Here is a 19635-nt window from a genome sequence, read left to right as displayed (position 1 = left end):
AGCCATGAAGGGCTTTAAAGGTGACAACCAGCACCTTGAATTGCCTCCGGAAGCAAATCGGCAGCCGACGCAGCTCCCTCAGGAGAGGTGATACATGTGCACATCAGAGTGTGCAGAAAACCAGAGGGCCGCTACATTTTACACCAACGGGATGATCTTCAAGGGCAGCCCCATGTAGAGCATGTTGCAATAGTCAAGACGGGAAGTGACTAGGGAGTGACAATTGCCATGATCCGCTTAACAACTTAACAACACGATAGGTGGTAAATCGCCATTTGTAACCTCCTTAGTTGGCTTCTAACAAGCAATGGAGAAAGCCAGATTCGCTTAATGACCACACAGTTCACTTAACAACTGCAGTGATTCATTGGACCACTGTGGCAGAAAGGTTGCAATCATGGGGGAGAAACCTTTGTTTTGTTTAGTGGTGAAAACGTTGGTCAATTGTGGTTGTAAGTTGAGGATTAACTTAAGAGCCGAGGTGGCGCAGTGGTTAAATGCAGCACTGCAGGCTACTGCTAGATCAGCAGTTCAGCGGTTCAAATCTCACCGGCTCAGGGTTGACTCAGCCTTCCATCCTTCCGAGGTGGGTAAAATGAGGACCCGGATTGTTGGGGGCAATATGCTGACTCTCTGTAAACCGCTTAGAGAGGGCTGAAAGCCCTATGAAGCGGTATATAAGTCTACTGCTATTGCTATTGCTATATGGAAAACAGCAATATCAATAATGCAATGTGGTTAAAAACTCAAGCCATTGGGCTGGACTTGAAAAGGAGAAGAAAATGAGAGAAAATCAGCCAGTTATGGGGGAAAACACACACACACACACACACACACACACACACACACACACAAAGAGGAAAAATAAGTACAACAATGAACACAGGCTATTTGGGCACACCAAACCAAATAAAAGAAAGAACATAAAACAATGTTCAACCTAGGTCATACACTTATGAATCAGTATGGCTCAGCTAAAGAATTTGGCAACAATCTGTGTCGGGTTTTTTTTTTTATGAACTTCGATTTATTAAAAGTAAAATACCAGTCAGAGCACTAATATAGACAACCAATTTTGTTGTATGCATAATGCACAATGGCAATAAAGGCTATACTTTTATGGTATTCCTCTATAGAAATTGCATAAGAATCTCAGCCAGTGGTGGGTTTCAAAAATTTTTTGAACCTACTCTCTGGGTGTGGCCTCCTTTGTGGGAGTGGCTTGCCGGCCATGTGACCTGGTGGGAGTGGCTTGCTGGCCATGTGTCTTTCTTTCTTTCTTTCTTTCTTTCTTTCTTTCTTTCTCTTTCTCTTTCTCTCTCTCCCTCCTTCCTTTTGTCTCTCTGTCCCTTTTTCCTTTTTTCTTTCATCTCTCTCTCACTTTTTCTTTCTTTCTTTCTTTCTTTCTTTCTTTCTTTCTTCCTTCTTTCTCTTTCTCTCTCTCTCTCCTTCCTTTTGTCTCTCTGTCCCTTTTTCCTTTTTTCTTTCATCTCTCTCTCACTTTTTCTTTTCTTTCTTTCTTTCTTCCTTCCTTCCTCCCCCCTCCCTCCCTCCCTCTCTCTCTCTCTCTCTCTCTCTCTGTCAAAGGTGGGTTTCAAAAATTTTGGAACCTCTTCTGTAGGTGTGGCCTGCTTTTCGGGTCCACTGGTGGAACCTCTTCTAACTGGTTCGGTAGATTTGACGAACCGGTTCTACTGAATAGGTGCGAACTGGTAGGAACCCACCTCTGAATCTCACTCTAGCTCCGCGATTTGATTGCATCATTCCTTACAGGGTTATATAGAATATAATCTTTAATTCGCTGACACCTATTTCAGCTTTCCCTCCTGTTTAATGAAAAGGTCAGTGGAAATTACATTTAATAAAACCCTAGCCACTCTGCTGGGATCGCGTGGGCATAAGTTTAAAATAATAAATGAATGAAATGTTTTTCAAGCCACTTATTATGGAATTCTTCCAGGTTGCAGAATCTAGGACAGTGTTTTTCCAGCTCAGCAGCTTTCAACTCCTTCAAGCCAGTGTGGCATAAACCATATACTTGGTAGGGTTCATTTATTATTTGTAGCTTGTGGATTGGTCAGGACGAGGTGGCTCAGTGGCTAAGACGCTGAGCTTGTCGATCGGAAAGGTCGGCGGTTCGAATCCCTAGCACCACGTAACAGAGTGAGCTCCCGTTACTTGCCAACCTAGCAGTTTGAAAGCATTTAAAAATGCAAGTAGAAAAATAGGAACCACCTTTGGTGGGAAGGTAACAGTGTTCCATGCGCCTTCAGCGTTTAGTCATGCCGGCCACATGACCACAGAGACGTCTTCGGACAGTGCTGGCTCTTCGGCTTTAAAACGGTGATGAGAACTGCCCCCTAGAGATGGGAACGACTAGCACATATGTGCAAGGGGAACCTTTACCTTTACCTATGGATTGGTTAGTCTGACAACTACATCAAAACATAAAATATAGGGTATAATTCCAGGGTAAAATAGATAAATGAAAATGAAAAAAAAAATTACATTCATCCTGTATGTGGCAAATACAAAAATCAGCAATCAGATAAAGACATCACTTTTGAAGGATTACCTGATCTATTCAATATATTTATATATTTAAAGGGTTCTTATTTTTGCAGTTTAGAATGTGTACATTAAAGACCAGGAAGAAATAGGGCAACCTGCAATTTATATCCCAGTGGGCTTTTTTCAAGCATTTTATCCCGTCTTCATTATGAATAACTCAAGGCAGCGAAAATACCTGATACTCTTTTTTTCTTCCTGTTATCCCCAAAACAACAAATGAGAGAGAGAGAGAGAGAGAGGGAGAGAGGGGAGGGAGAGGGAGAGAACACCAGAACAATATCCATGTGGCTACTCAGGGTGGATACCAGCTGGATGGCAATTCATGGGTTCAATCTATAAATCCATTATTAGGTCCTCCTTTGTGTGTGTGTGAGAGAGAGCGGGAGGGAGGGAGGGAGGAAGGGAGGGAGGGGGAGAGAGAGAGAGAGAGAGAGAGAGAGGGATGGCCAAAATCACCAGCTGGCTTTCACAGCTAAGGCATCACTTGAACTCATACCCTGTTTCCCTGAAAATAAGGCCTTCCAGATAATAAGCCCAATCGACCTTTTGAGCGCATGTGCTAAAATAAGCCCTCCCCGAAAATATTGCAACACAGCAGCAGCCATGAGGTGACCATGCTCACCACCTCCTGCACCTCAAAAATAATAAGACCTCCCCTAAAATAAGGCCAAGTGCTTATTTCGGGGGCTGGGGTGTCAAAAGAAAACAGGACCCTGTCTTATTTTCGGGGAAACACAGGTAGTTTCCTGCTTTGATAGCTTGGTGACTTAACCACTATTAGACCAAACTGGCTCTCACTAGACCAAACTGGCTCTGTAATAAAGATAATAAATAACTTTATTGCTATGAATCACTGCCGTTAAAAACCTGAATTTCTGCACACTTTCGAAAGGGTTCCAAGCGGCTTTGCCAATTGCACCAGAGCAGGGGTGTCAATTTCATTGAGGGCCGCATCAGGGTGGTGTTTGACATTGGAGGGGGTGGGGGGAGAGAGGGTGCATGGCCAGCTTGCCGTCACTCGTGTCAGCACAAGCGAAATATGGCTCCCGAGTTCCGTTTTCAGCTGCGACGGCTTGCCGCAACTCTCTGCCAGTGAAAACGGAGCTCGGGAGAGCCATGGGCCCGTTGTTCGCTGTTTCTAAATCACCCCCTGGGGACAGATCTAAGCACCCCGCGGTCTGGATCCGGCCCTGGGGGGAGGGTTGAATTTGGCACCCCTGCACCAGAGCATAACTCCTCTGTGCAAATTTAAAAAAAACAAACCTAAAACTGAAAAATCTGGGAATCGGAGTCTTTCTCTTTCTCCGCCATCGGCTCCCCGCATAGATTTGGCTGTGAATTCTGCAGCTTCCAGGGCCTCGCTGTAGTAGGCTGAGCAACTGGGTGTAAAAAAAAACTCCTTCAGAGTAATCACAGGCAGAAATTGAGCCAGACAGGCCCCATTGCAGAGATTTCAGGTTGTTCGGTTAAACCATCCCACCCCCAAACAGCTGTCAAGGAAGTCATTCCTCATTTGGAAATCTCAAGGTACCACTCGGGTGGGTGGATGGGGGGAGAGGTCGCCATGGCAACCTTGATACTTTGCCGATGCTCCTGTTTCCAACTCTGTTACTCCTCAGAGCAGATCCTGACAGATAAATAAAGCTAATGACGCCCTTTCAATAGGCAGGGGACTTGTTCTTCTCTTTCCTGTTCTAGCCTTAAACGGGGACTTCCGGCTAGCATTTACTGCAGTGTTTCTCAACCTTGGTGACTTTAAGTCCTGTGGACTTCAACTCCCAGAATTCCCCAGCCAGTTATGCTGGCTGGGGGATTCTGGGAGTTGAAGTCCATAGGACTTAAAGTCACCAAGGTTGAGAAACACTGGTTTACTGTCTCTAAAGAGCCTCTTTTCCTGAATGCTTCATTCCACCCTGTGGCGGGTTTTATCGGCCATTGTGTTCGGACCTAGGCTTCCCCAAAAAGCATGAAGCAGATTCCTGGTCCCAACAAAAAACCCCTTTTATTAAACGAATGTGAATCCCCCTCAATCACATTCAGCAAAGGCCTGGCAAATGGTCTTCCAAAGGAATATTTATGAACACAGACCTTATCTATCTTGGAAAGCTGCCATGTAAATATTTTCCAAATGTGGTACAGTGCAAGAAAAGACCGAGCACAGAGTCTCTGAGATTCACGGACAGACCTTCACACTCTTGAAATGAATCTAATGACCGAACGAAGCAATTGTTTCCTGCAAAAGCCCACTCTCCTTTCGCTCCTCTTTTATTTCCCATGGGAGGGGCCATTCACCATCCACCTGTGACTTTATTCATAAGTCTACTCTGATTTCTGAGTTGTTCTTTTCTCCTGGCAGCTCTGCACATGCGCACACTGGGAACAGGCTCCAGGTGTTCCTCTGCCTCACTCTAAAGGCCTTGCTCCCGTCTCTGCCTCTGATACAGAGTCCTCCTCCAAGCTTTCCCCAGCCTCCAGGACTGGCCCATGCTCCTCCTCCACCTCCTCACCGTCCGACTCTTCTGCGAGCTCCACTGGTGGGCCACAACATATTGTTCCTCCTCCTTCAAAATGGAGCTATGGTGGCAGACAGAGCAGAGTTCTCCAGAGGTTGAAGGAAGAAAGCATTTCCTTCTACGGTATCAGCTTTACATTCTCGTCCCCCGTTCCCCTCCCCCCCCCAGCATGTCTGAATGGGGAGAAATCAGGGGTGAAATGCTACCGGTTCGGGCCGGTTCGCCCGAACCGGTAGTAAAAAAATACTACTAGTTCACAGAACTGGTGATCATGCGTCACACAGATGATCTTCAGAACTTTTTTAAAAAAAAAAATTTAAGCATTATTTTTACTATAGGTTCTCCGGAAACGTGGGGGTGGCGGGGGCCCGTTTTTGCTCCCAGCAGGCTTCCCTGAGGCCTGCTAAGCCAAAAATGGGTCTGTGCGCATGTGTGCTGAGAAAGAAAGAAGAAAGAAAGAAAGAAAGAGGGAAGGAAGGAAAGAAGGAAGGAAGGAAGGAAAGAAAGAGAGAGAAAGAGAGGGAGGGAGGGAGGGAAAAGAGAGGAAGGAAGGAGTACAAACTTGGCACTAGACTCAGATTCAGAGGATAATCCAGGGCTGGAAGGGACCTGGAGCTCATCTAGTCTAACCCTGCTCCAGCAGTTCATTGTTACAGTGAGTTTCTGTATTACATGACTACATAGCCATGGCCACCCAGTCACATGACCCCCACAAAGCCACGCCCCACCAAGCCACACCCACAGAACCGGTAGTAAAAAAAAATTACATTTCACCACTGGGAGAAATGGTTGCTGGGATCCAGGGAGGGAGGGTAGGTGGAGGGTCAGCCTCTAGGCCTAAAATCATGTTGTTGAATTTGGCACCCCAGTGTACCAAAACGTGGTCGATAGAATCCTCCTTTTAGTGACCGTTCACGAAGTTATAACAGCAGCCCTGAAATAGATGACTTATAGCAATAGCACTTATATACTGCTTTACAGTGCTTTTACAGCCCTCTCTAAGCGGTTTATAGAGTCAGCCTATTTGCCCCCAACAATCTGGGTCCTCATTTTACCCACCTCGGAAGGATGGGATGCTGAGTCAACCTTGAGCTTGGTGAGATTCGAACTGCCAAATTCCGGGCAGCCGGCACTCAGCAGAAGTAGCCTGCAGTACTGCGCTCTAACCCCTGCGCCACCACGGCTCTTATGACCGTTTCTCTCCCTGATGTCCGTTGCAGAATCCCCCCTGGTCGTGTGCTCAAAATTCAGATGCTTGAACAGCTGACTCACATTTATGACGGGGGGAAGTGTCCTGGGGCGTCACGTGATCCGTTTTTGCCACCTTCTGACCAGCAAAGTCAACGGGGAAGCCAAATTAACAACTGTGTGGCTAACTTCGCAACGGCAGTGATTCACCTGGCACGTTTCCTGCACCAACCTGGAAGCCAAAACTGGGCGAGGAGAGGGGAGGGCGCATACGCAGGGGGCGGGGCGCATACACTTGTGGGACCTCGCCATCACACTGAGGGGTGAATACTGTGTTAGCCTGGCAGCAGATTCAGACAGTGAGGAGGTTGGGGAGGAACCTGGGCCAGTCCTGGAGTCTGGGGAAGACTCTGATGAAGGCTCTGTGTCAGAGGCAGAGATGGGGCCAGAGCAGGGGTGGGTTTCTCGCCCCATTCCAACCGGTTCGGTTGGAAGGGGGCCGGCGGCGTCCTCGTGCACACGTGCAGCGCACGCATGCGTATTAGCGTCTGTGAGATGCTCCAGCTGCTCCTGGAGGATCGCGCAGGCGCTGTATGCATCCTGCACATGTGTGAAAGTGCAGAACTCGTCAAAACCGGGTAAGGAACACAGGCGGGCGGGTGGGCCCTTCGCCGTTCCCGGAAGTTACTTACTTCAGGGTTCGCCGACCAACCGGTTCGTGGGGACCGCCGCGAACCGGTTGAAACCCACCCCTGGGCCAGAGCCATCTGCCAGTTAGCAGCTGCCTTCAGACATCAGTGAGGCAGAGGAACAGCTGGAGCCTGTTCTCAGTGTGCGCATATGCAGAGTTGTCAGACGAAGGGAACAGCTAAAGAACAGAGGTCGACTTGGGAGTAAGGCCACAGGTGGACAATGAATGGCCCCTCCCAAAGGAAATAAAAGAGGAGCAAAAGGGGAGTGGAGTTTGCAGGAGTAAATTAATTCGCTTCATTGGTTCGCGAGACTCCTTACCAGGTTTTGCAGATATCTGGCTTTATCGAGCCAGATAAGGTCTGTGACTATAAATCCTCCCTTGAAAGACTTTGATGTGGATGTGAATGAGTAGAATTCACAGTCAATTAATAAAAAGGGGTTTTTGTCAGGACAAGGAGTTTGCTTCCGGCTCTTGGGAAGCCTCGGTCAGAACAAATACTATGCCCCATTTATACACCATGTGAGGTGCAAATCCTATTGGCCATTGATGGCATAGTAGTTCACAATCTGGCACCTTTCCAAAATGAGGGTGATATGCCCTTACTTAAGATGTTTTTCTGCGTCCCTCCAGAGTCTTAACTCCTCTCTTTGAATCAATAAACCAAAGGGAATGGTCCTATAGGATTTATACTGGGGCCGGTTTTCATTTGAAGGGCCGCCAGTTGCCGACCAGTCACCTCAGCTTCCCTTCCCTGCAGCCGTGCTGAATCTTTGCCTCCCTTGTTCTATTTCTTGACCCAGTCTTCAGACACTAATCCCGAGTTTCTCCACCCCTGTGGCTGGGCCAAAAATATCTCTCTCTCACACACACACCCCGGGGCAGCTGACATCCCCCAACTGTCTCCTGTGGGAGCAGCTGTCTTGAGTTCATTCTTGTAGCCATCTCAGCTCAACCGAGGAGAATATTTTGTCAGTCTTCCCCCAGCAATCCTCTCGGCTTGCAACGGTAAGGTGTTGAAATCCCCCCCACCCACCCCCGTCCTCCGTTGGAACAGAATGGGCAGGCTGGGAATTCATCTGCTGGGTGGGAGGAAGAAGTTGGAAGGGGGGGGGGAGAGGAGAGCGCTGCATTTTTTTTTTCCCAGCCCCATCCAGCCTGAAATTATTTTATTTAGTGCTTGTGAAGCAGAGGTGGGTTCCTACCAGTTCGCACCTATTCGGTAGAACCGGTTCGTCAAATCTACCGAACCGGTTAGAAGAGGTTCCACCAGTGGACCCGGAAAGCAGGCCACACCTACAGAAGAGGTTCCAAAAATTTTTGAAACCCACCACTGTTGTGAAGGCACATACGCCTGATGTGATAAAGTTATTGGAAACCAATTACTTGTAGATTGGAGTTTGTTTTTTTAAAAAAAAGCAATATAGGAAGTCCTCAACGTACAACCACGATCCAGCCCCGAATTTCTTTTTCTGTTTTGGAAATTTTTTAATTGTTTTAATTAAACAAAAACACACTCAAAAAAAAAGAATCATCCTTCGTTACATCTTGTAGAAAGTGTATCAATTGGTTACAAGTACATTCCGTGCGTTTCTTCCATAATCCTTACACATACGTGAGTTGTACATTTTAAATCAAAAAAGAAAATTTATGTATTTTACTGTCCCTGTACCACAATTCTCATTTAATTACAGTTATTTAAACATATTTTTATTTGTATTTAAAGATACAACCACCATCGGCATTCATTTGCAGTTTCAATAAACCTCCAATAACATTACATCTTTATAACATATTCTGAAACAGATTCAGTTAAGTAAGATATCTAAGCATTCCCCCCCCAACACACCTGTATGTATCATTAAATATCCATTGACATTTCTTTGTTATTATTGTAGTTGACTAAAAATTATTTAGTGTTTATCTCACCTCTCCTCTCCACAGGCCCACACGAGATTATACCTTTATAACCATCTTTAAACAAAAATTTATTAATAAGATTTATAGGTCTTTTTCCTCAGTCCCAAAATTGGTTAGTTACGTGTTAACAAGATAGACATTAAAAATCTAAGACAATCTAAGAGATGTTAACATTTCTACTTAATAATCATCAGAGTATAACCAGCCCCAAATTTGGCCATCTCGCTAAGCGAGACCCTTGTGAAGTGAATTTTGTTCCGTTTTACCGCCTTCCTTGCCGCCGTTGTGGACTGAACCGCTGCAGTGGTTAAATTAGTAACACTGTCGTTGAAGTGAACCTGGTTTCCTTTTAGGCGGTTGCTTGTCAGAAGGTCGCAAAATGGGGGTTTGCGTGACCACAGGACACGGCAACGGTCGTAAAGGTGAGCCAGTTATCTTCGAGACCGTCTTCTGCCGCACACCTCCCTAAGACCGATAAGATCGCACAGGATGGGCCTTCTCCAGGTGCCATCAGCTGGACAATGCCGGCTGGCGACGCCTCGGAGTAGGGCCTTCTCTGTTGCTGCTCCGGCCCTATGGAACGAGCTACCCCCAGAGATCCGGACCCTACCCACTCTCATGGCCTTCCGAAAAGCTATTAAGACCTGGCTATTCCGGCAGGCCTGGGGCTGTTGCCCTCTGAATTGAGGTCCAGCCCCGCTTAGATTGGGTGCATGTTGTGTCTTTTTAAATTTGTCGTGTTCTTATCTGTTTTTCTCTTAATTTCTGTTTCTGTAAGCCGTCCGGAGTCCTCTGGGATTGGGCGGCCTATAAATTTAATAAAGAGTTAAACAGTTAAACCGTTGCCAAGCGCTGAATTTGGTTGACATGACCACGGGGACATTGCAATTGTTGTAAGCAGAGGTGGTTCTTTCTCCAGTTTGGGCGAACCGGTGGCGGCCGCTGCGGGAGGCTCCACCCACCCGCCCCGATGTAATGCGCGAGCGCTGCACATGGACAGAAAGTGGTGCACAGATGCGATGTGTGTGAGCAAAGCCAGCGTGCGTGCAAGCACGCTCACATTTGCGAACTGGTAGGGAAGGTAAGTGAATCTCACTGCTGGTGGTAAGGGTGAAAAACGGCCATAAATCACTCCCCCCCCCCCCGTGCCATTGTAACTTTGAACAGTTGTAAGTTGAGGGTTACCTGTATCTTCCAAGTTTTGGTGCACTGAGCTACCAAATCCAATGACAGGGTTTTAGGCAGTGTTTCTCAACAGGGAGCGATAGAGGATGGCGGCTGCAGGGACAAGAACTGAGCCTCGAAAATATCAGCATTTTTCCTTCCATTTGCAAGAGCGGTGCAAGTCAGCCTCGAACCCTGGTCTCCTACATTGGGGCCTTTATACATCTTTGGGAAAGAGACTTTTGAACATACAGCCCGCTAACCTCCACCAGTGGGGTAGGACTACATGGCTACCGTTTACGAACTTTGGAGCTTTACATTCAATCTTATTCGTATACAGCCACCTTATATACTACGTACTTTTGATTTGGTGGCTAAGGACATTTCCCCAGGACATAAGAAGGGAGAGGAGCAGACCATCGCTTCCTCCACTGTTTCCATATTATTATATATTATAGCTGCGCAATTTTAAATAGTATGTTGAGTGTATGGGAGTTGGCTGGACTTGAATGAATGGCCCACTTTTAGTAATTGTTACCCTTGTATTTTATATGTTTTAAATTTTTACGTGGGAATTGTTAGTGTGGATAAATGAGAATGTTTGACTCGGAGGACCTGCTGGGGAAGGCGGGGGGTACCGGGGTGGTTGGGGGGACCATGGACATGGGAGTGGGTCGGAGCATAGCGGTCGTGACAGGGAGAGGCAGATACGGCGGGGACCTTAGGGCTGGCCATTACCGGGGAAGGAGGGTTCGCTACATTACAGAGATCCCTCCTTCCGGCCCTAGGAGTCCCACTCCAAGACCAGATGGCGCGAGTAGTCAGGACCCTGGTCTCAGGCTGTTGTCGCTAAATGCCAGGTCTGTTGTTCACAAAGCTCCCCTCGTCCGGGACTTAATTGTTGACGAGAGGGCAGACCTGGCATGTATTACTGAAACCTGGCTGGGCACAGAAGGAGGAGTCCCCTTGTAGAGATGTGCCCAGAGGGATTTCAGGTGCTTCATCAGCCGAGAGCCCAGGGAAGGGGTGGCGGTGTGGCTATTGTAATCCGGGAGTCTCTGTTACCTCGTAGGGTCCCTGCTCCGGAGCTTGTCGGGTGTGAGTCTCTGCTGATAAAGTTGGACCTCAAGGGTCAAGTGGGTTTGCTGCTAGCGTACCTGCCTCCCAACTGCGTTGCAGCATCCCTCCCCTCGCTCCTCGAGTCAGTAGCCGAGCTGGCGGTTGAGTTCCCCAGGCTTATAGTTCTGGGGGATTTCAACTTGCCATCGCTCGGTGAACGCTCTGATGGGGCGCAGGAGTTCATGGCTTCCATGACAGCCATGGGCTTGACCCAAGTAATTCGGGGCCCAACCCATGCAGCGGGTCACATGCTCGACCTCGTATTTCTCTCGGAGCAGTGGATGTGTGATCTTGGTCTGAAGGGTAATGAGATCATACCCCTGTCGTGGTCAGACCATTGCCTACTGAGGCTTGACTTCCGGAGGCCAAACCCCCACCGTAGGGAGGAGGAACCGACCAGGTGGTTCCGCCCCAGGCGACTTATGGACCCTTTGAGGTTCCAGACGGAGCTTGGGGTTATTCCTGATACTCTCGCCCACAGTTCGGCAGAGACTCTGGCTGCCGCCTGGTACTCGGCGGCGTCGGAGTCTCTCGACCGGATTGCGCCACTACGGCCCCTCCGGGTCAGTGGATCCCGGAGAGCTCCCTGGTTCACCGAGGAACTCCGGGAGAAGAAACGCCGGAGGAGATGCCTAGAGCACCAGTGGAGGTCCGATAGGTCCGAGGCGAACCGAGCACTCTTCACTACCTGCACCAAGGACTATGTCCGAGCATTAAGAACCGCAAAAAGATCATATATTTCTGCCTTGGTTGCGTCCGCCGAGTCGCGCCCAGCCGCCCTGTTTAGGATAACCCGCTCCCTCCTCAATAGGAGGGATGCGGGAGACCCCTTGCAGGGTAGGGCTGAGGATTATGCTCAATTCTTGGCGGACAAAGTAGCTCGGTTTCGATCGGACTTGGACTCCACCGCAGTAGGTCCAGCTGAGTCACAGGAGGATCATTTGTTACATCAGCTCTGGGTTGAGTTCCAGGAAGTTGCCTCTGGGGATGTGGACAAGGCCATTCAAGCTGTAAGTGCCTCCACTTGTATTTTGGACCCGTGTCCCTCCTGGCTGGTGGCTAACAGCAGGGAGGTGACGCATGGCTGGATCCAGGCGGTTGTCACCGCCTCTCTTCGGGAGGGGCACTTCCCCGCCGTACTTAAAACGGCGGTGGTGAGACCCCTCCTGAAGAAACCATCGTTAGATCCAGCCATCTTAAACAACTTTCGTCCTGTCTCCAACCTTCCCTTTATCGGGAAGGTTGTCGAGAAAGTGGTGGCCTTTCAGCTTCAACGGGCCTTGGAGGAAACTAGCTATCTTGACCCCTTCCAGTCCGGCTTCAGACCTGGTTACAGCACAGAAACCGCTTTGGTCGCATTGACCGATGATCTCTGGAGGGCCAGAGATGGAGGCTATGCGTCCATCCTGGTTCTCCTTGACCTCTCAGCGGCTTTCGATACCATCGACCATGGTATCCTTCTGCGACGACTGCGGGAGGTGGGAGTGGGAGGCACTGTTCTGCGGTGGTTCTCCTCCTACCTCTCGGACAGGTCGCAGTCGGTGTTGGTCGGGGGGCAGAGATCGTCCCTGAGGCCCCTAACATGTGGGGTACCTCAGGGTTCGGGCCTATCCCCCCTACTATTTAACATATACATGAAACCGCTGGGCGAGATCATTCGGAGGCACGGGATAAAATACCATCAATATGCGGACGATACGCAATTGTATCTGTCCGCCCCGTGCCAACTCAATGAAGCGGTGGACGTGATGAACCAGGGTTTGGAGGCCGTTAAGAACTGGATGAGTGCTAACAAACTGGTACTCAACCCGGATAAGACCGAGTGGCTGTTGTGCTTCCCCCCCAATAATTTGGCTAATACACCAACGCTTAGGCTGGGGGGTCAAATTTTATACCCCTCAGATAGGGTCCGCAACTTAGGAGTCCTCCTGGATCCACAGCTGACTTTTGATCACCAGCTGTCGGCTGTGACCAGGGGGGCATTTGCCCAGGTTCGCCTGGTCCGCCAGTTGCGGCCCTACCTAGACCGGGGGGCTCTCACAACAGTCACTCGAGCCCTTGTGATCTCTAGACTGGAATACTGCAATGGGCTCTACATGGGGTTGCCCCTGAGGTGCATCCGGCGACTACAGCTAGTCCAAAATGCAGCCGCGCGAGTGATAGTGGGCGCACCGCGGTTCGCCCACGTTACACCTGTCCTCCGCGAGCTGCACTGGCTACCTGTTGGTCTCCGGGTGCGCTTCAGGATACTGATGACCATCTTTAAAGCACTCCATGGTAGTGGATCTGGGTACTTGAGAGACCGCCTTCTGCCGATTACCTCCCTAAATCGACCAATTAGATCGCACAGATTGGGCCTCCTCCGAATCCCATCTGCCAGTCAATGTCGACTGGCGACCACACGGAGGAGAGCCTTTTCTGTTGCTGCCCCGACCCTGTGGAACGAGCTCCCCATGGAGATCCGTACCCTCACCACTATCCAGACCTTCCGCGCAGCCCTCAAGATCTGGCTCTCCCAGCAGGCCTGGGGATAGGTTCCAATTACCCGCCCGAGTGTTTGATTGCTGAATGAAAGTTGTGTTTTATTATTTTTTCTTTGTGCACATATTGTTTGTTTCTGACCTTGCACCCCCCTCCCCTGTGGTTGTAAGCCGCCCTGAGTCCCCTCAGGGAAAAGGGCGGCATATAAATCCCAATAAACCTTAAACCTTAAACCTTAAACCTTAAACCTGGGCGACTTTAAATCCTGTGGACTTCAACTCCCGGAATCCCCCAGCCAGCTGGCTGGGGGATTCTGGGAGTTGAAGTCCACAGGACTTTAAAGTCACCAAGTTTGAGAAACACTGGTTTTAGGCCTAGATGCTGCCCTGCCACTTACCCTGCTCCCTCCATTCGCACAGGAAATCAGCCGTATGTAGTCAAACACATATTTGCATCCCATAAAATCACACGTGTTCCTTAAAATGAGGCCTGATGTTAAAAGAGACGTAATTGAAAGGAAAAGGGTTATTTGGAGGTCACAAGAGAGATAAACAAACCCCAATTTGTGCTAACAATATTTTTTTGGGAATGTTAACAGCTAATAAACCTGAGCCTCATTTTAAAAGAGAGAAAATAAATCAAGTTCAGCTGTGTTGCTTGACGTTGCAAAACCCATGTCTTCTGCCCCTCAGTACCCAGGCCTTTAATCTTTTTCTGATAAGATTCCTTGAGGGCTAGAAACCTGAAGGTTGTTTTCCCAAAAGGTCTTCCGCAGCAGGTGATGCTCATTCCAGGGCATGAAAGATGCTGCTGTTTGGTTTACGTTTCATTTCAGTTTCTCAGCTTCTCGCCGGGGCTCTGACCAGGCTGAACGCAGTTTCTCCCAGCTGGATGGGCGTGCGAGAGCCGCACCCTGGGAAAGTTTGGCAGGAGGAGGGAGAGCCAGTTAACTACAGGGCAGGACGTGCTGCCAGAAAACAGGGCAGAAATAAACGAGATTGCAGAGGTCCATTCCAAGCGATGAATCGGAAGGATCGTGCATGGGCGAACCCTTGCCGAGGAATTAACCCCGTTTCCAGCTTTGCAAGGAATTTGGCTCCCAGCGGATCGCAGGCCTCATCCCTCTGAGTTGTGTCGCAGCCTGCCGCTGAGATTTCCCTGCCTTGGCTTGCAAGATGGCGATGAAAGATTGTAGACTGTACAAATAATAATAATAATAATAATAATAATAATAATAATAATAATAATAATAATTGATAGGATTCCGTGTTCGGCATCTCCAGGGATAAAGGCCGGGAGAATTTGTGCGCAAGTTACAACGTGGGGTTGGAAGAAAAAAAAATCCACCTGGTTCCATTCCAAGCTGGGAGAAAGACACTGGAAACTTGGAGACTGATTGAAAAGATGGTTTAATGATGAAGCAGAACCAGGGGTGGGTCCCTGCCAGTTCTAACCTCTTCTATAGAAGAGGTTCCACAAATCTACAGTGCCGTTTAGAACCAATTCCAGCTCCCTCCCCCCTCCCGTCCGCACAAAGGAAGCCATTACCTGAAGCAATTCTTTGCGGTACTTTCTTGGGATTTTTATTCCTTTCCCTCTCAATCAAATACTCTGTCAATAACGGCTCAACATTGTATACATTACTATCATTATCAATTTTTATTTAACTATACCTATTACCAATGGATTTAACTAGGTTTAGCTAATTTTGAATTATACTCTTCCATCTATCAACCGACTACTCTTATTGACAGAGTATTTGATTGAGAGGGAAAGGAATAAAAATCCCAAGAAAGTACCGCAAAGAATTGCTTCAGGTAATGGCTTCCTTTGTTTGCAGTTTTTACAGAGAGGAGGAATTCTGGGAGTTGAAGTCCACAAGTCTTAAAGCTGTCAAGTTTGAACACCCCTGGGGTTTTTTTTTCTAAAAGGTTAGGGGTGCAAGGTTCTTGTAACTTGACAGCTTTAAGACTTGCGTGCTTCATATGCCAGAGATTCTGAGCCAATATTTTGATTGCTAAGCAAGAGCGTTGTTAAGTGGGTTTCACCACATTTTACAGATTGGCCATACCCGCCCAGTCACATGACTGCCAAGCCATTCCCACCCGATCACATGGCCAGAAAGCCACTCTCACAAAGCAGGCCACACCTACAGAAGAGGTTCTAAAAAATTTTGAAACCTTCCACTGAGCAGAACCATTAAGCATGTGGGATTCTGGGCAGCTGACCACATGGAGTTGAGAGGGGGGGTATGCATTCTCTTGGAGTTTGCACTTGAGCTTCCTGTTCCTGTACAAGAGCATGTTCTTTAATAGTTGATTTATTGATGAAGCAGAATCACCAGCAGTGTTTAGTTGTGGGGCAGCTGCAGAGGTGGGTTTTGCATAATTTTACCACCGGTTCCCCACGCACCAAAAATGCTTTGCTCCCCTGTGGGGCCTTGCACGAATGCGTGTGGGTTAGAAAATGAGGCTAAATAGGACAGCATAGCATCCAGGCAGGTCGCCACTATTGATTCGCCCGAACCAGCTGAATACCACCACTGGTCAGCTGTCCCAGAACCACACACTACCAGTGGTTCTGCTTCATCAATAAACACTCTTTCCAATCAGCCTCCATGTCTTTTCCCCAGCTTGGAATGGAACTAGATAGATTTTCCTTCCAATAGTGGGAGGGGTAGTTCAGTACCAAATGGAATGAAAAGGAAGGGAATCCTGTGTAGAAAGTTAGCACCCACCCCTCTCCTAGGATAGAAATAGAAATAGAAAAGAAATAGAATAGGAATAGAAATAGAAATAGAAATAGAAATAGAAAAGAAATAGAATAGGAATAGAATAGAATAGAAATAGAATAGAATGTAAATAGAATAGAAATAGAAATAGAAAAGAAATAGAATAGGAATAGAAATAGAAAAGGAATAGAAATAGAAAAGAAATAGAATAGAAATAGAATAGAATAGAATGTAAATAGAATAGAATAGATTAGAAATAGAATAGAAATAGAATAGAATAGAAGAAATATTATAGAATAGAAATATGAATAGAAATAGGATAGAAATAGAATAGAAATAGAATAGAAATAGAAATAGAACTAGAATAGAAATAGAATAGATTAGATTAGAATAGAATAACAGAGTTGGAAGGGGACTTTGGAGGTCTTCTAGTCTAACCCCCTGCCTAGGCAGGAAACCCTACACCGTTTCGGACAAATGGTTATCCAGCATCTTCTTAAAAACTTCCAATGTTGGAGCATTCACAACTTCTGGAAGCAATCTGTTCCACCGATTAATTGTTCTACCTGTCAGGAATTTTCTCCTCAGTTCTAAGTTGCTTCTCTCCTTGATTAGTTTCCACCCATTGCTTCTTGTTCTACCCTCAGATGCCTTGGAGAATAGTTTGACTCCCTCTTCTTTGTGGCAACCCCTGAGATATTGGAAGAATGCTATCATGTCTCCCCTAGTCCTTCTTTTCATTAAACTAGACATACCCAGTTCCTGCAACTGTTCTTCATATGTTTTAGCCTTCAGTCCTTCAGTCATAGAAGAATGAAATGTTTTAGGAAATGATTTAAAAAGGCAGAATATTACATTTCCCTGGAAGAGAAAAGGAGAAACATGCTCTTGGAAAGCAGCCTCCACCTTCCTTAATAGCCCACCGCAAATGTCAGCACTTAAGAGATGGATAGCTCTATTCATAAGCAAATACCCTCACCCAAGATCCAATAAGGGTAGGATTAGCCCTCAGCCACAATAGGAATTGCCAAAAAAGCCCCTTCATTCTATCAGCCGAAACTTCAAACAAACGTAGCTCAGACAAACTCCTAAGATTTGTACATGGAGCCCATGAGAGTCCGACAAAAGCAAATAGAATGCATGTTCTTGTACAGGAACAGGAAGCTCAAGTGCAAAGCCCAAGAGAAGGTATAAAAAACCCCACTCTCAACTCCATCTTGTCAGCTTCCAGAATCACATGTGGTTGGTGGTTCTGATTCATCAATAAATGGGCCCTCTTTCCAATCAGCGTCCAGCTTCCATTTTGTCTCCAGTGCCTTTCTTCTGACTGGGAACTGGGAACTGGATATTTCTTCCAATACCTGTAAAGAAAAAACTCTCTTTTTGTCATTCTTGCCATGTTTTTTATTTGAAGAAAAAAATAATAACATGCTTTGCAAAAATCAGGAATGTTCGAATCTAAACCTATTCCCCCTCTGGTATCTTCAATGGTATAGTCCATGTAGGGCAGACGAATGTTCTAAGCTTGCAGGCAAAATAGACCGGACTGGTCCATCTCAGATTGCAGGGGATGCTGTCTGCATTAGAGCATCAACAAAAGTTTCTGAAGGGAAATCTCAGCTCGAAAGCAATTTACAAATTACAAAATATAAACAGACAGGAAGAGGATTTCAAGCCAGAGCCTCTAGCGAAAGAGGCTGTCCCCACAGATGATTTATAATTCAAGGTTGACTCAGCCTTCCATCCTTCCGAGATGAATAAAATGAGGACCCAGATTGTTGGGGAGAATAGGCTGACTTTGTAAACCACTTAAAGAGGGCTGTAAATGCACTGTGAAACGGAATGTAAGTCTAAGTGCTTTTGGTGTGTGCAATTTCAATAAAACTTGATACATAGATGACTTACTCTCTGGAGAAAAAAATACCTCTCGGGGTGGGTGTTCTGTTAAGATACAGCCTGTTGTGCCTTAAAATGGCTTCTACTGTACTGCCGTAAATTCTACTGTACAGCGCAGTGGAGTTGTCATGGTAATGGCTTCACAGTAGTTCACAGGAGGCTCCCTCTGTTAAGGGGGAAAATCCAACATTAGAAATTGTGTTTGGTCTGGACATTATTATCCGGGTATAAATAAATACCCAGATAACACCGGGGTATCAGCTACGCTAGTAATAAATATAAATAATTATCCGGCTCAACAATTTAAATAAGAGTTTAAAAGGCAGTCATTTAAAGAGCAGACTATCGTCTTTAGGTGGAACATAATTGAAATTAGTAGAGAGGGGAAAAAACCCCAACAAACTAAAAGACAGTTGTAAAAAACACTTTGGGAAAAGCCCTTTCATGGCTTTTAGAAAGGAATTCACAGAACTGGAGCCACCACTGAAAAAGCCCCGTCTCTTGTACGTGCCCCTGTATAGAATAATACATATAAATCATTTCTCCAAAAAAGCTGAGAAGGATGTCGGCTACTTCTTTCTTTTTTTCTTGCGGCTTTTATATTGCTGTTTTTTTTTTCTTTTTAATGTGAGAAGTACGTGAAAAATGCATGCTAAAACTATTGCACAAGAACCTAAAGCACAGATAAGTGTTGGGCCGAAACTAGAAGGTTCAGATCCACTCTAAAGTTTGCAAACTCTGACTTTGGGCCAATCTCTCCCTCCCTTCTGTCCTTCAGGAGGGCTTCATGAACCTGGGGGAGGAAGGTTTCACCCTCCCAGAGGCTTGAGGGGAGCCTGGGAGGGCAAGAAATGGGCTCCCGGAAGTTCTGGAAGTCCGGAAATGAGCCTGTTTCTGGCATCCAGAGGGCCTCCAGAGCATGGGGGAGGCTGTTTTCCCGCCTCCGGAGCCTGGGGAGGGTGACGGCACCACCTCCCCGTGGTGCAGGAGGCCAAGTAGGGGTGGGAGTCACATGTGCATGTGCAAGGGGTGGGCACGCATTGTGGGTGTGGGCATGCGTGCGCACGTCCATGATTTCGGCACGCGAGGAGGAAAAGGTTAGCCATCACTGAACTAGATCAATAGGGGAATTCCTGATTCGCTTAACAACGGCATGATTCAGTTAACAGAAGCAACCTTCACACCTCTGGTCAAAAAGGTCGCAAAATAGGGCATAACCCACTCAACAGCTGTCTTGCTTTAGCAATGGAAACTTTGGGCCTCCATTGTAGTCTTAAGTCGAGGATTCCCTGTACAGATGTAATATGGACATTACAAGGAACATTATAGGTCTCGAACGTCATAAAATAACATCCCCCTTC

The 19635-nt window shown here is 47.1% G+C and overlaps 1 protein-coding gene across 1 annotated transcript in view; it reads left to right on the top strand.

Annotated features, from left to right (window-relative positions):
- ARHGEF15 (Rho guanine nucleotide exchange factor 15) overlaps window positions 1–19635 on the top strand; it is a 100601-nt gene that overhangs the window by 36346 nt on the left and 44620 nt on the right. The window lies entirely within an intron of this gene.

The sequence above is a fragment of the Thamnophis elegans genome, chromosome Z (assembly GCF_009769535.1).
Source record: "Thamnophis elegans isolate rThaEle1 chromosome Z, rThaEle1.pri, whole genome shotgun sequence".
In the NCBI taxonomy this organism is placed as follows: Eukaryota; Metazoa; Chordata; class Lepidosauria; order Squamata; family Colubridae; genus Thamnophis; species Thamnophis elegans.
The sequence above is the reverse complement of the archived record's forward strand: the minus strand, read 5'-3'. Positions and strand labels throughout refer to the sequence as shown.